At 37.7% G+C, this 12,739-nt stretch overlaps 1 protein-coding gene across 6 annotated transcripts in view; it reads right to left on the bottom strand.

Moving 5' to 3' along the window:
- The window catches only part of GAPVD1 (GTPase activating protein and VPS9 domains 1), a 73,160-nt gene that overhangs the window by 55,042 nt on the left and 5,379 nt on the right, over window positions 1-12,739 (bottom strand). For all 6 annotated transcript variants that reach the window (XM_076009039.1, XM_012771906.2, XM_076009041.1 and 3 more), the window contains exon 2: window positions 11,475-11,523. The gene's annotated coding sequence lies outside the window, so the exon portion shown is untranslated. The remainder of the gene's footprint in view (window positions 1-11,474; window positions 11,524-12,739) is intronic.

The following is a 12,739-nucleotide window of genomic DNA, read 5'->3' as shown; positions in this document are numbered from 1 at the left end:
TTTTTTTGAGGCAGAGTCTCATTCTGTTCCCCGGCTAGAGTGGCATGGTGTCAGCCTAGCTCACAGCAACCTCAAACTCCTGGCCTCAAGCAATCCTTGTGCCTCAGCCTCCTGAGTAGCTGGGACTACAGGCATGTACCATCATGCCCAGCTAATTTTTTCTATGTATTTTTAGTTGGCTAATTAATTTCTTTCTATTTTTAGTAGAGATGGGAATCTCACTCTTGTTCAGGCTGATCTCGAACTCCTGACCTTGAGCGATCCTCCTCAGCCTCCCAGAGTCCTAGGATTACAGGTGTTAGTGAATTTTTAAAGTAACCTGACAAATTCTAATGTGGATTTTTCTACAAGACAAGCAGTGTTGTAGTTATATTGCTATAATGGAAGAAAAACATAAGAGAGACTGTTCTAGATTAAATGTGACTAAAGCAATATACCCAAAGGCAATGCATGCGTCTTGACTGACTCCTGACTAGCGTGGGAGGGGGATAGACAAAAGCCACTTTAGAGACAACTAGAGAAACTGAAATATGGACTGGACATCAGATGCTATTAGAAAAGTTTTGAAATTTTTATTAGGTATGATACTGGCATTGTGGTTAACATGGGAGAATATCTTACTTTTAAGAGATGTGTGTTCAAGTATGTATTTAGAAATGAAATATTAGAGCCTGGCGAGGTGGCTCACACCTGTAATCCTAACATTTTGGGAGGCCAAGGCAGTATCACTTAAGGACAGGAGTTCGAGACCAACCTGGGCAACAGCAACCTCAACCTCAACCTCGGCCTCCCAGAGTGCTAGGATTACAGGTGTAAGCCACCACGCCCAGCCGATAATTTCTTTTTGAAGTGATCAAAAACTAGACTTTGAAAATCTATAATACTAAGCTCTGTACTGCTTACCACATTTCTATAAAAATAAAATAGGTTATGCCCATGCATATTAAATCAGATTTTGAGGAATAAGTTTCAGCTTTTCAACTCGTGTTATTAACACTGATCACTAAGAGCCCAATAAGGAGATTTTAGGTGGCAGGGGTGAAGCACACTGGATTTCTATATCTTTCCAGTGGTACAGAGTAGGGGCTAGCAAAATATGGCTTTTAGGACAAATTTAGCCTACTGTTTGTATAAATAAAGTTTTATTGGAACACAGCCATGCTCATTTGTTTATACATTATCTATGGCTACTTTCATGCCACAATTGGCAGAGCTGAATAATTGCCACAGTCTTTCATAGTTCACATGGCCCACAAGCCTGAAATGTTTACTATCTGGCCCTTTACAGAAAAAGTCTGCCAACCCCTGATAAGCAAGCACATCTACCCTAACACAGAGCATGCAGAGGAAGCACAGCCTGATAACATAAAATTTGTGAATTATAACATACAGTCATGTGCCACATAACAACATTTCAGCCAATTACAGTGCAACTACTGGTGATCCCATAAGATTATAAGGAAGCTTTTATACTATATTTTGACTGTACCTTTTTTATGTTTAACTATGTTTAGATACACAAATACTCACCATTGGGTTACAATTACCTACAGTGTTCAATACAGTAACATGCTGTACAGGTTTGTCGCCTAGGAGCAACAGGCTATCCCACATAGCCTAGGAGTATAGGAGGCTATATCATTTAGGTTAAGTACACTCTATAATGTTTGCGCAATGATGCAATCACCTAATGACACATTTCTCAGACCATATTCCTGTCATTAAACAATGCATGACTACACATTAAAAGTACAAAAGAAGAGACACATATTACAAATGTTAATAACTAAACCTAATGAACACCTATGACTCAAGAGAAGGTCTCTAAAGTAGGAAAAAATTATTTCAAACTTTTTTTTTTCCCTGAGACACAGTCTCACTCTCTTGCCTGGACTAGAGTACCATGGCATCAGCCTAGCTCACAGCAACCACCTCAAACTCCTGGGCTCAAGTGATCCTTCTGCCTCAGCCTCCCAGGTATCTGGGACTACAGGTATGCCACCATGCCTGGCTAAGTTTTTCTATTTTTAGTTGTTTGGCTAATTTCTTTCTATTTATAGTAGAGATGGGGTCTTGTTCTTGCTCAGGCTGGTCTTGAACTCCTGAGCTCAAGCAATCCTCCCATCTCGGCCTCCCAGAGTGCTAGGATTACAGGCGTGAGCCACCGCGCCCGGCCTATTTCAAATTTTTTATGGGATAAACATCACTGTCCAAGTTCTCACTGTTAAGAATTTCTTATTAAAGGCATCCTGAGTTAATGATATGTATCCAACAGTCCTAAACTCTAAGTTAACAGCTAGAGTTCAAATAAACAAACTAATCTTTTTATTAACCTAATAAACTCAGAAATAACATCGTAAAAGTCAGTAAGAGAAAACCACTTCCCACTTTCTTATTTTATACAGGGACTACTTTAATTAACATAGTGGAAAGGATAATAAAACTGGAGCCAGGAGATCTGAGGGGTCTAAGACTGAGCTCTGACACCTACTGGCAACACAACCTGTGCCTTGTTATTTCACCCAAGTTTCTGTTTCTTCATCTTCAAAATTGGGATAATATCCTTATCAACCTCACATGGTAAGTGGTGTGATGACTGCAAAGTGGAAATGACTGCACGATGTAGGACATCATTATTCTTATCAATTATAATTTTTTATCATTTCACTAGGTAAAATGATAACAATGTGACAGACTCCATGTCTACCACATGACAGCATTGGCCAAAATGAACCTTTTCATAAAAGTAAGTGGGAAATATCAGAGTCATAACTAAAGAGGTAAGACAGAGTACTTTCTAACATTATGGAACCTATACTCCCAAAAGATTTACTAAAAATAAAATTAAAGGCCAACTATCTTTAATCTAAGAATATTATTAGTATCATAATATGCCTCACCACACACACAGTATAGCTTTGAAATTTGAAAATAAAGTATCATTTGCTAATATATTGATGTGGCTAAGATAATCCAATTAAAAATTACACAATTACAAGTAAATATAATGTAGTATGCTGAATAGAATCCTGAGTCGAAAAAAATTGGTAAAAACTGAGGAAATCTGATTAAAGTATGAAATGTAGTTAATAATAACGTATCAATATCGGTTCACTCATTGCAACAAATGTTAATAGGGGAATTTGGTGCTGGGTCTATAGGAACTCTGTACTATTGTCTCAGTTTTTCTGTAAATCTAAAACTGTTCTAAAAAAGTCTAGGCTGGGAGTGGTGGCTCATGTCTGTAATCCCAGCACTTTGGGAGGTCAAGGCAGGAGCAACACTTAAGGACAGGAGCTCAAGAGCAGCCTAGGCAACACAGGGAGACTCCATCTCTACAAAACATTTAAAAATTAGCTGGGTGTGCCTGTAGTCCCAGGTACTCAGGAGGCTGAGGCAGGAGGGTCTCGTGAGGCCAGGAATTGCTGGTTGCAGTGAGCTTTATTCATGCCACTGCACTATATCCCAGGCAACAGAGTGAGACTGTCTCAAAAAAAAAAAAAAAAAAAAAAAAAAAACCACGAACATTCCATGATTCTCTATATAGACCCAGACTCCCCAAATGGTTCCAGAATATCTTGGTCACCTTTTTCTCTCTGCAGCTAATTGGGATTTTCTGTGGGCAGGTGAGCCCCGATAGTAAAATAGTAACCAGTATCATCATTGTCAGTAGTATATCATATGCCTTCTTCCAATTTGAGAGCAAAGGATTAAAATAGTTCTCTATTGGAAAGGTTAGGGAATACTCAGGATTATCATCTTCCTCCCAGTCAGTCCCACACTATTTAGTTAAGGTCCTTACCACCGCAATAGTCTCCTTTCTGGTCTCTCCTTGCTGTTGCTGAACAATTTTCCCAAGGCACAAATCTTGCCACACTGTTCTCCACTGCCTACAAGATAACACCTGTGATCTACTACACAGCATCAAGCCTTCAACTGTGAGGTCCCTCTTTTACATCTCCTACCTTATCTCCCACTGTTTCTCCATTTCTCTAAATCAGGTGTCACTGCCATACTATATCCTAAAGTCTCCAACATTTGCAAATGCTACTATATATGCCTGGAAGGTCCATATCTTCCAGTGAACTCAGACTTATCTTTTAAGGCCCAGCTCCCAAATCTCTTCCCTGTGTGAAGCTCTTGGGAGACTACTCCTGCCAACAGAGTACATCCCCTCCTTCCTTATGACACTAAACAACACTTAGTGGGAAAGTTACTCCATTTTCAAGTCTCTTTCAGTCCTACTCATATCATGGAGGAAATCCATGTAAGGCACTTATTTGTTTACAGCACTTCTCTAACATTTGCTAAGGTCTCTTTTTAATAAAGGATAATAGTCCTCAAACTCAGCACCTTCTGCAAACAATAGCTAGCTAGGTTTCAATAACATTGCTTTGTTTTGATATTTAAATTGCCTTCTATTTAAGGGTATGTGATGCTAGCCTTCCATTACATTAATAACATAAAGCTTCTTTAATAATATTTTTTAGGGCCCGGCATGGTGGCTCACACCTGTAATCCTAGCACTCTGGAAGGCCGAGGCAGGAGGATCCCTCAAGGTCAGGAGTTCAAAACCAGCCTGAGCAAGAGCGAGACCCCTGCCTCTGTTAAAAATAGAAAGAAATTAATTGGCTAACTAAAAATATATAGAAAGAAAATTAGCCGGGCATGGTGGCACATGCCTGTAGTACCAGCTACTTGGGAGGCTGAGGCAGGAGGATCACCTGAGCCCAAGAGTTTAAGGTTGCTGTGAACTAGGCTGACACCATGGCACTCTCTAGCCTGGGCAACAGAGTGAGACTCTGTCTCAAAAAAAAAAAATATATATATATATACACACACACACACACACACACTCTAGCCTGGGCAACAGAGTGAGACTCTGTCTCAAAAAAAAAAAAAAAATATATATATATATATACACACACACACACACACACATATATATAAAAGCCTGTTCCCTAAAAAAACCCTTAAATAAATAACAATTTCAAGTAGTATAGAGATTTGGGGAAAATCATGATGTTATTCAAAGATTACATGTACGAAAGATTTTTATATACTGATGCCTACACCTTGACAGAACTGCCATTTACTTTTTTGTTTATTAAGCACACACTTTTCTTCACAGTATTTATATAATATCCATGTGATAGAGCAAAAAGGACATGACTGCCATTTCTTAATGACCTACTATGTTTTCTCTTATATGCTGTCAATCAAATAATTTCAATGTGAGCATTCTAATTCCCACCACTTTTCAGGGATCTAACCAATCAATATAAGAGATGATGTCCCTTACAAATATTTGTTATAAATATATGCTGAAGTACAATGATTTGTCTCCATTTGTTTCCCCTTACAAGACTTATCTCCTCAGTGCAAGAACAGTTTCTTACTCATTTTATATTGTTTTGCTAATTACATGATCTAAAAATTGCTAGATATTAATATAATGAAATATAATGAGTTCATTCTCCTTCCAAAACATGGACAGAAAAGCACAGTAAGCTGTATTTATCATAATTCCTTCATTCATTCAACGATTATTTAATATTTTAACGATTATTTAATATATTATTAAATACCTATTATCCTAGTCTGCTCTTGAGAGGCCCACATTCCCTTAGGACTTAGGGAAACATGACATTTTGATGACAATTTCTACTAGTTTTCATACACCAGACTTCTAAATACTCTCTGGTTTATTTTTTTTTTCACCTCCTTACATGTATTTCTAGGTATGTTTATTTATTTATTTGGAGACAGAGTCTCTCTCTGTGGCTGGGTCTAAAGTGCAGTATTATCATCATAGCTCACTGCAGCCTCCAACTCCTGGGCTCAAGCAATCCTTCTGCCTCAGCCTCCCGAGTATCTGGGACTACAGGCATGCACCACCATGCCTGGCTAGTATTTTTATAGTTTTTGTGGAGACAGGGGTCTCACTTATTGCTCAGGCTGGTCTCAAACTCTTGGCCTGAATCAACCTCCTGTCTCAGCCTCCCAGAGTACTAGGATTACAGGTGTGAGCCACTGTGCCCAGCCCACTCTTTATTTAGAATCCTTCCCCCATTCCTTTCATTGGCCAGTTAATCACAATTCAGCATCAGGCGCAAACCAACAAGCCTTTACAGACCAGTCCCTTGATTCAGATACTTCCTCATTCGGGCTCATCTCTCTCATAGCATCTTATATTGTATGCAACAAAATGCTGTTTTTGCAACAAAACTCCAAGTTCCCTGCAGCAGGGACATAGCCATCTTAGCATCCCCATTACTTAGCATAGTGACTGGTACTTAGCAGATGCTGAATAAATATTTTAATTTGTAAAAAATTAACCAAAAGTGACTGAATGATGAAGAGCAATGCTCCAGTTAGGAATCAGCCAAGCTGCTGCTCAGTTCCAAAATGATTAAAAAACAGTAACTAACTTTAAATTGAAAATAACTTCTAACTTTCTAACGAGCATATCTGAAAGAATTATTAATGTGCCAGAAAAGACAGTTCTTCACAATTGAGAAATGAACATTACTGAGGAAAAAAATTGAAGCACGTGATACTTTAATTTCTTTCTTTAATTGGTATATTTGAAATATAACAAATATAACAGTAAAACACTGCGGTAAAAAGAATGAACTTAGTACCAACTATTCCCACCTGGCACAAGTACAAGGAATTGAAAGGCACATTACTTTGCAGATACAAGTAACATAATGCCAGATAGTATTTAGAATTCAAATTAATACTACAACACACTGCTTGTGATGACACAGGAAATCCAGACCATACTAGAAGAAAACAATTTCCAAACAGATCACTGATTTTACCCCCATTACATTAATTTTCCAGAGCTAAAGAAGACAGACTAACCACAAAAATAATGGAACTTGAGCCAGGCGCAGTGGCTCACACCTGTGATCCTAGCACTCTGCGAGGCCAAGGGAGGCGGACTGCTTGAGCTCAGGAGTTCAAGACCAGCCTGAATAAAGAGCCAGACCCATCTCTACTAAAAATGGAAAAATTAGCTGGATGTCATGGCATGTGCCTATAGTCCCAGCTAGTTGGGACACTGAGACAGAAGGATTTCTTGAGTTCAGAGGTTAGAGGTTGCAGTGAGCTATGATGACATCAATGCACTCTACCCGGAGCAACAGAGCAAGACTCTGTCTCAATAAAAAAGAAAAAGAAACTCATTCATAATAGTTTGTGGGTTAAGCTCAGATTTTATCAAACAGCTGAACTGAGACAATATCAAAACATGTGAACAGCTAATACGCATTACTTAGTTACTTAGAAAATACAAATGTTTCCTCACTATTCCAATTCAAAAATCTTGACTTTTTATATTATTTGAAATCATTACTACTGGGATTGGTAATATTAAACAAGAATAAGGGGGCTGGGTGTGGTGGCTCACACCTGTAGTCTTAGCACTCTGGGAAGCCAAGGTAGGATGATTCCTTGAGCTCAGGAGTTTGAGACCAGCCTAAGCAAGAGTGAGACTCCGTCTCTACTAAAAATAGAAAATTTAGCTGGGCGGTGTGGCATGCACCTGTAGCCCCAGCTACTTGGGAGGCTGAGGCGGAAGGATCACTTGAGCCCAGGAGTTTGAGGTTGCAGTGAGCTATGATCACATCACTGGACTCTACCTGGGGCAACAGAGAGAGATTCTGCTCAAAACTAAAAATATATTCTGTAACTTGTTTGGCTAAAGATTTAAAAACAAACAAAAAATAAATAAATAAAAATAAAAGATTAAGTTTGAAAGGCATTAAGTTTGGCCAGACGCAATGGCTCACTCCTGTAATCCTATCACTCTGGGAGGCCAAGGCAGGTGGATCGTTTGAGCTCAGAAGTTTAAGACCAGCCTGAGCAAGAGCAAGACCCCATCTTTACTAAAAATAGAAAGAAATTAATTGGCCAACTAAAAATATATAGAAAAAATTAGCCAGGCATGGTGGCACATGCCTGTAGTCCCAGCTACTCAGGAGGTTGAGGCAGGAGGATCACTTGAGCCCAGGAGTTTGAGGTTGCTGTGAGCTAGGCTGATGCCACGGCACTCTACCCGGGGCAACAAGAATGAGACTCTGTCTCAAAAAAAAAAGAAAGGCATTAAGTTAAACAAGTTATGGTATATCCAAACCACGTTATACTCCATAGTTATTAAGGAGACAGAATTACATAGAAAGATGTCCATTACACATCATTAAGTGAAAAAAGCAAACTGTAGAACAACACGCATAGTAAGATCCTGGAGGCAGTACTGGGGTTAAAACACAAACTTTGCAGCAAGACTACCTGGGCTCAAGTCTCAACTTTGCCATTCACTAGCTGTGCAATCTTCGGCTACTTTACTGCTCTATGTCTCAGTTTCTTCATCTGCAAATGGATATAAAAGAACTTACTTCATAGGGTATGTTCACAGGATTATAATAGTTAAATGAGTGAAAATGTACAAAGCATTAGCAAGCACACATAATGTTAACTATAATTTAGGGTAAACATTCAAATCAAACAGTTTGTGCATGTATATGTGGAGAAGAAAAACTTTCATTTTTGTCATTATTTTTGGTTTTTTTAAACAAAGAACATGTATTACTTTAATAATTTAAAAAAGAAAGAAAAAATAACAAAAATTTGGCACTAAGATCTTTCCTGCTGAAGATCTGCTAGTACAATTACTGAAACACTCAGGACCAGACAAATAATAAAAATGTGAAAATTTTCAAGCAGCAAAAGGACATACTTAATTTCTAAATAAGACACAGTTCAACAATAACAGGCTATACACCAATAAGCAAACTACAATGGCATTAAAATGATATCCCTTTATTTCCTAGAGGAAACAAATGACACAAAAATATCCACCCAATCTAGAAATAGGTATCAAATAAACCTCCATTAATTTTATTAGTCTGAAATAAAATCTAATTTCCTCCAATTCAGCAATCTCTAATGACAACTCTATTAGATATATACCTCGTATAAATCTCAAGATGAAGATAAATCAAGTAACTAAGAACAATCTAAAATCCTTAGAACCTTCTGCAAACTTGAGAGGAAGATTTCACCACCCACATGTTTTGAGGAAGCTCTGGTCCCCTAGATAAATTTAGCTTCTTCCATAAAAACAGTGGGTGTGCAAAACAACCAAATGAAGGAGCAAAAAGAGAACTCTGAGCTTCAGCTGCATTTTTGCTGAGCTGTAATACTGGTAAAGCCTGTTTTAAGATCCAAGAGTCCACCCTCAAAATTAAAGAAAGCACATAAACAGCAGACTGGGATGTATATTTCATCACATTAACCAGAATGGTATTTCATAAAAATTATAAATATTCATTATCAAACTTTGAACATTACTACCATTAACTTTGCTCTACCCCAAAGAAACCTCCTAGACCACAATAAAATATCATCTAGCTAAAGTAGTTTTTCAAAAAGAAATCAACCATTAAGATGTCTCAATAGAATTATGAAATTTGTAATTTCAAATAGTTTATATAGTGTCTAAGAAAAAGAGAAAGAAGCCAATAAATGTTAGCTATTACCATTCCTATTATTATGATAATGTTCTGAAATGATAGAACAGAAACTTATTCACACAGAGGCTTAATAAGTCACTCTCTGTCAGAATCCAAGTTGGCCCATCACAACCTTGAAGAGTTAGATATTAAAAGGCACTCTGGGCTGGGCGTGGTGGCTCAGCCTGTAATCCTAGCACTCTGGGAGGCCAAGGCGGGAGGATCGCTCAAGGTCAGGAGTTCAAAACCAGCCTGAGCAAGAGCGAGACCCGGTCTCTACTAAAAATAGAAAGAAATTAATTGGTCAACTAAAAATATATAGAAAAAATTAGCCAGGCATGGTGGCCCATGCCTGTAGTCCCAGCTCCCCAGGAGGCTGAGGCAGGAGGATCAAACCCAGGAGTTTGAGGTTGCTGTGAGCTAGGCTGACACCATGGCGCTCTAGTCAGGGCAACAGAGTGAGACTCTATCTCAATAAATAAATAAATAATAAAAGGCACTCTGTTTTAGAGGACTCAAATGTAGATTCCTTGGATTATAAAGGAGGTACCAAAGAGGTAATAATTTCTGCAGAAAGGATTCATCTATTCTTTCTTAAGTTTTCCTGGTACAGAAACCTATATTTGTAAACATTTGGCAATTCAGCCTTAAGTGCTATGACTTTTAGACCTACTGTAGTTTTATAAGGTAGTCAAGTTTTACAAAGGAAGTAAAATCAAGGAATTGACCAGAGTTCAGCATTAGAAAGTGAAAGGAGACACTTCAGAGTAGGTTGAAAATAGATGAATTTAGCCTAAGTTCTAAAAACAAAAAAATACAAGTATTTGGTCAAAATTAAGATTGCTTTGGAGGGCAATATTTGATTCTACTCCTGAAAAAGGAAAAAGGCTGAAATACTTTGAGTAATATTTTTGTTTTTTAAATTTTCCAATCGAAAAACTATGGTTTAACCCTTTCAAAGATTCACAGAAAATAACTAACAAACTATAAATTAGCAAGAAAGAAAAAGAACTGAACACGTTTGACAACATGCTTTCCACTAGTCTCCAGTGTGGGTGGGCTGGCATTATTTGGGAGCAAGACCCAGCAAGCACCTTTTCGGACAGACATCTTAGATTAACCTGCAGACATACAGCGTGCCTGTGTTCACTCCTACAAGAATAAGCTTAAAGCCTTGTATTTTTTAAATGACTTACAAAAAAGGTATATAAAAACAATTTGCCATATTAAATTATACTTTTCTTTCAAATATAAGTACTTATCAGATATCTAGTTCATCTTCAAACTAAAAAAAATTAGAGATTCCTATAAAGTCTTTCTTCCTTCAAATATTCACTCAACCATTTATTTATATACATTAAATATGAGAAATTAAAGGATCAACAGATATTTACCACTTCCTCTGACCATTACATTGCAGAGTTTCAGCTTAGTAACAAAAAAGAACTGCCTTTCCGAAGATACTTTTACAAATTCACAATACATATTGAAACATATCCAGAAAGATTACAAAATATAGGTAAGAATAAAGAAGGAAATTTTAATTACCTATAATCTTATGAAATAGAAATCAAACAGCTCGATGCCTAAAACTTCTAAAATGTGTATACAATACAGAAATTACCGGTCCTAACCTAGTTTTTTTACGAATTAAAACATCTTGAAAAGGATTACTTAAGGAGCTAAAGTTACAAACAATTCTATGCAAACACAAGTTTAGGCAATTCAAATGTAAAAAATATGTAACTCAAATCCTTCTTGCCTAAGTAAAAATTAATTCCAAAAAATGAAATATGTGTAGTAAAAAGAGAAAGGCTCCACAAAGTTGAAGGGAAAAAAATATTTAGTTAACCATTTGAGAATTTTTTTCTAAGTACCAATGTCTTTCCAAAGCAAGTAGGAGGGATTCCACCACTTATCTCAGGCTTTGGGGAAAAAAAAATTATACTTTACCTTTGAAATTCCTACAATGTGTAACCAGCTCTCCCCGATACACTCACTCCTAAGGGAAAAAAAAGAGAAAAGAAAAAGAATAAAGTAAATGTCTTACCAGTAGAATGTATCTACTTTTCCTTTTAAACTTTCTGCAAACATTAGGGGTAATTTTTCCAAATTAATTAATCTGAAGCACATCACATTTAAAGAATAGTAAATTTTGTACTGTTAGTTGTACCAACAAAAAGTTATTACATAATGTCACAATTTCCAGAATGCCATTATCAGGCAGTATCACCTTGTAAAGTGGTAAGTGCTATGTGCCATCACTGGGGAGCAGCTCAGAAACCTGCAATGGAGCCAGCTGCATGAAGTGGGAGGTAACAGCATTGTGAGACGCCAAAAAGGCACCAGAAGAATAGAGCTTATTTTAAAGTCTGGGATGTGGTACCAAGGTGGGAAAGAGTGAAAGATTGAGAGGTGGGGCACCAAAAGATGACTATCAATTAATGAGTGGAAGCCATGTTCCTGATGCTTTCCCTATGTTATCATTAGGGTTAATCCCAGATGACAGGGCCAGACAAAGTGGTTCACACCTGTAATCCCAGCTACTTGTGAGGGTGAGGGAGGAGAAATGCTTGAGGCCAGGAGTTTGAGACCAGCCTCAAAAAATTTTTAAAAACTACCCAGGCATGGTAGCCCACCTGTAGTCTCAGCTACTCAGGCAGCTGGGGCAGAAGGATTGCTTGAACCCAGGAGTTCAAGGATGCAATAAGCTATGATCATGTCTCTGCACGCCAGCCTGGGCAAGAGAGTGAGACCGAGTATGTAAAAAAAAAAGTTTTTAATAAAAATGAAAATGATAGATATTTATCACTTCCTTTTTTTTTTTTTTTTTTTTTAAGAAACAAAGGTTTCACTCTGTCACGCAGGCTAGACTTAAACTCTCAGAGCTCAAGCCATCTTCCTGCCTCAGCCTCCCAAGTAGCTGGGAATAATAGCCACATCCCACTGTGCCTAGTTATCACCTCCATTTTACAGATGAAGGGAAAGGTTCAGAAAAGCCAAATAACTTACTGCCTGATTATTCAGCTATTATGCAGCAGAGAAGGGATTCAAACTTAGATTTGTTTGATTCCAGAGCCCATACTCTGCTTCTCTGGGTCTTCTGAAGGATACTGACTTTAGGTTCCATGTGGGCAACTTACTGTAATGGAAGAGTGATGATCCAAAAATGAGGCAAATAAGCCATCTTACATCGTTCCACAATGAACTGCTGGTTA

The sequence above is a fragment of the Microcebus murinus genome, chromosome 12 (assembly GCF_040939455.1).
Source record: "Microcebus murinus isolate Inina chromosome 12, M.murinus_Inina_mat1.0, whole genome shotgun sequence".
Classification (NCBI taxonomy): domain Eukaryota; kingdom Metazoa; phylum Chordata; class Mammalia; order Primates; family Cheirogaleidae; genus Microcebus; species Microcebus murinus.
This window is presented reverse-complemented; position numbering and strand designations above follow the sequence as displayed.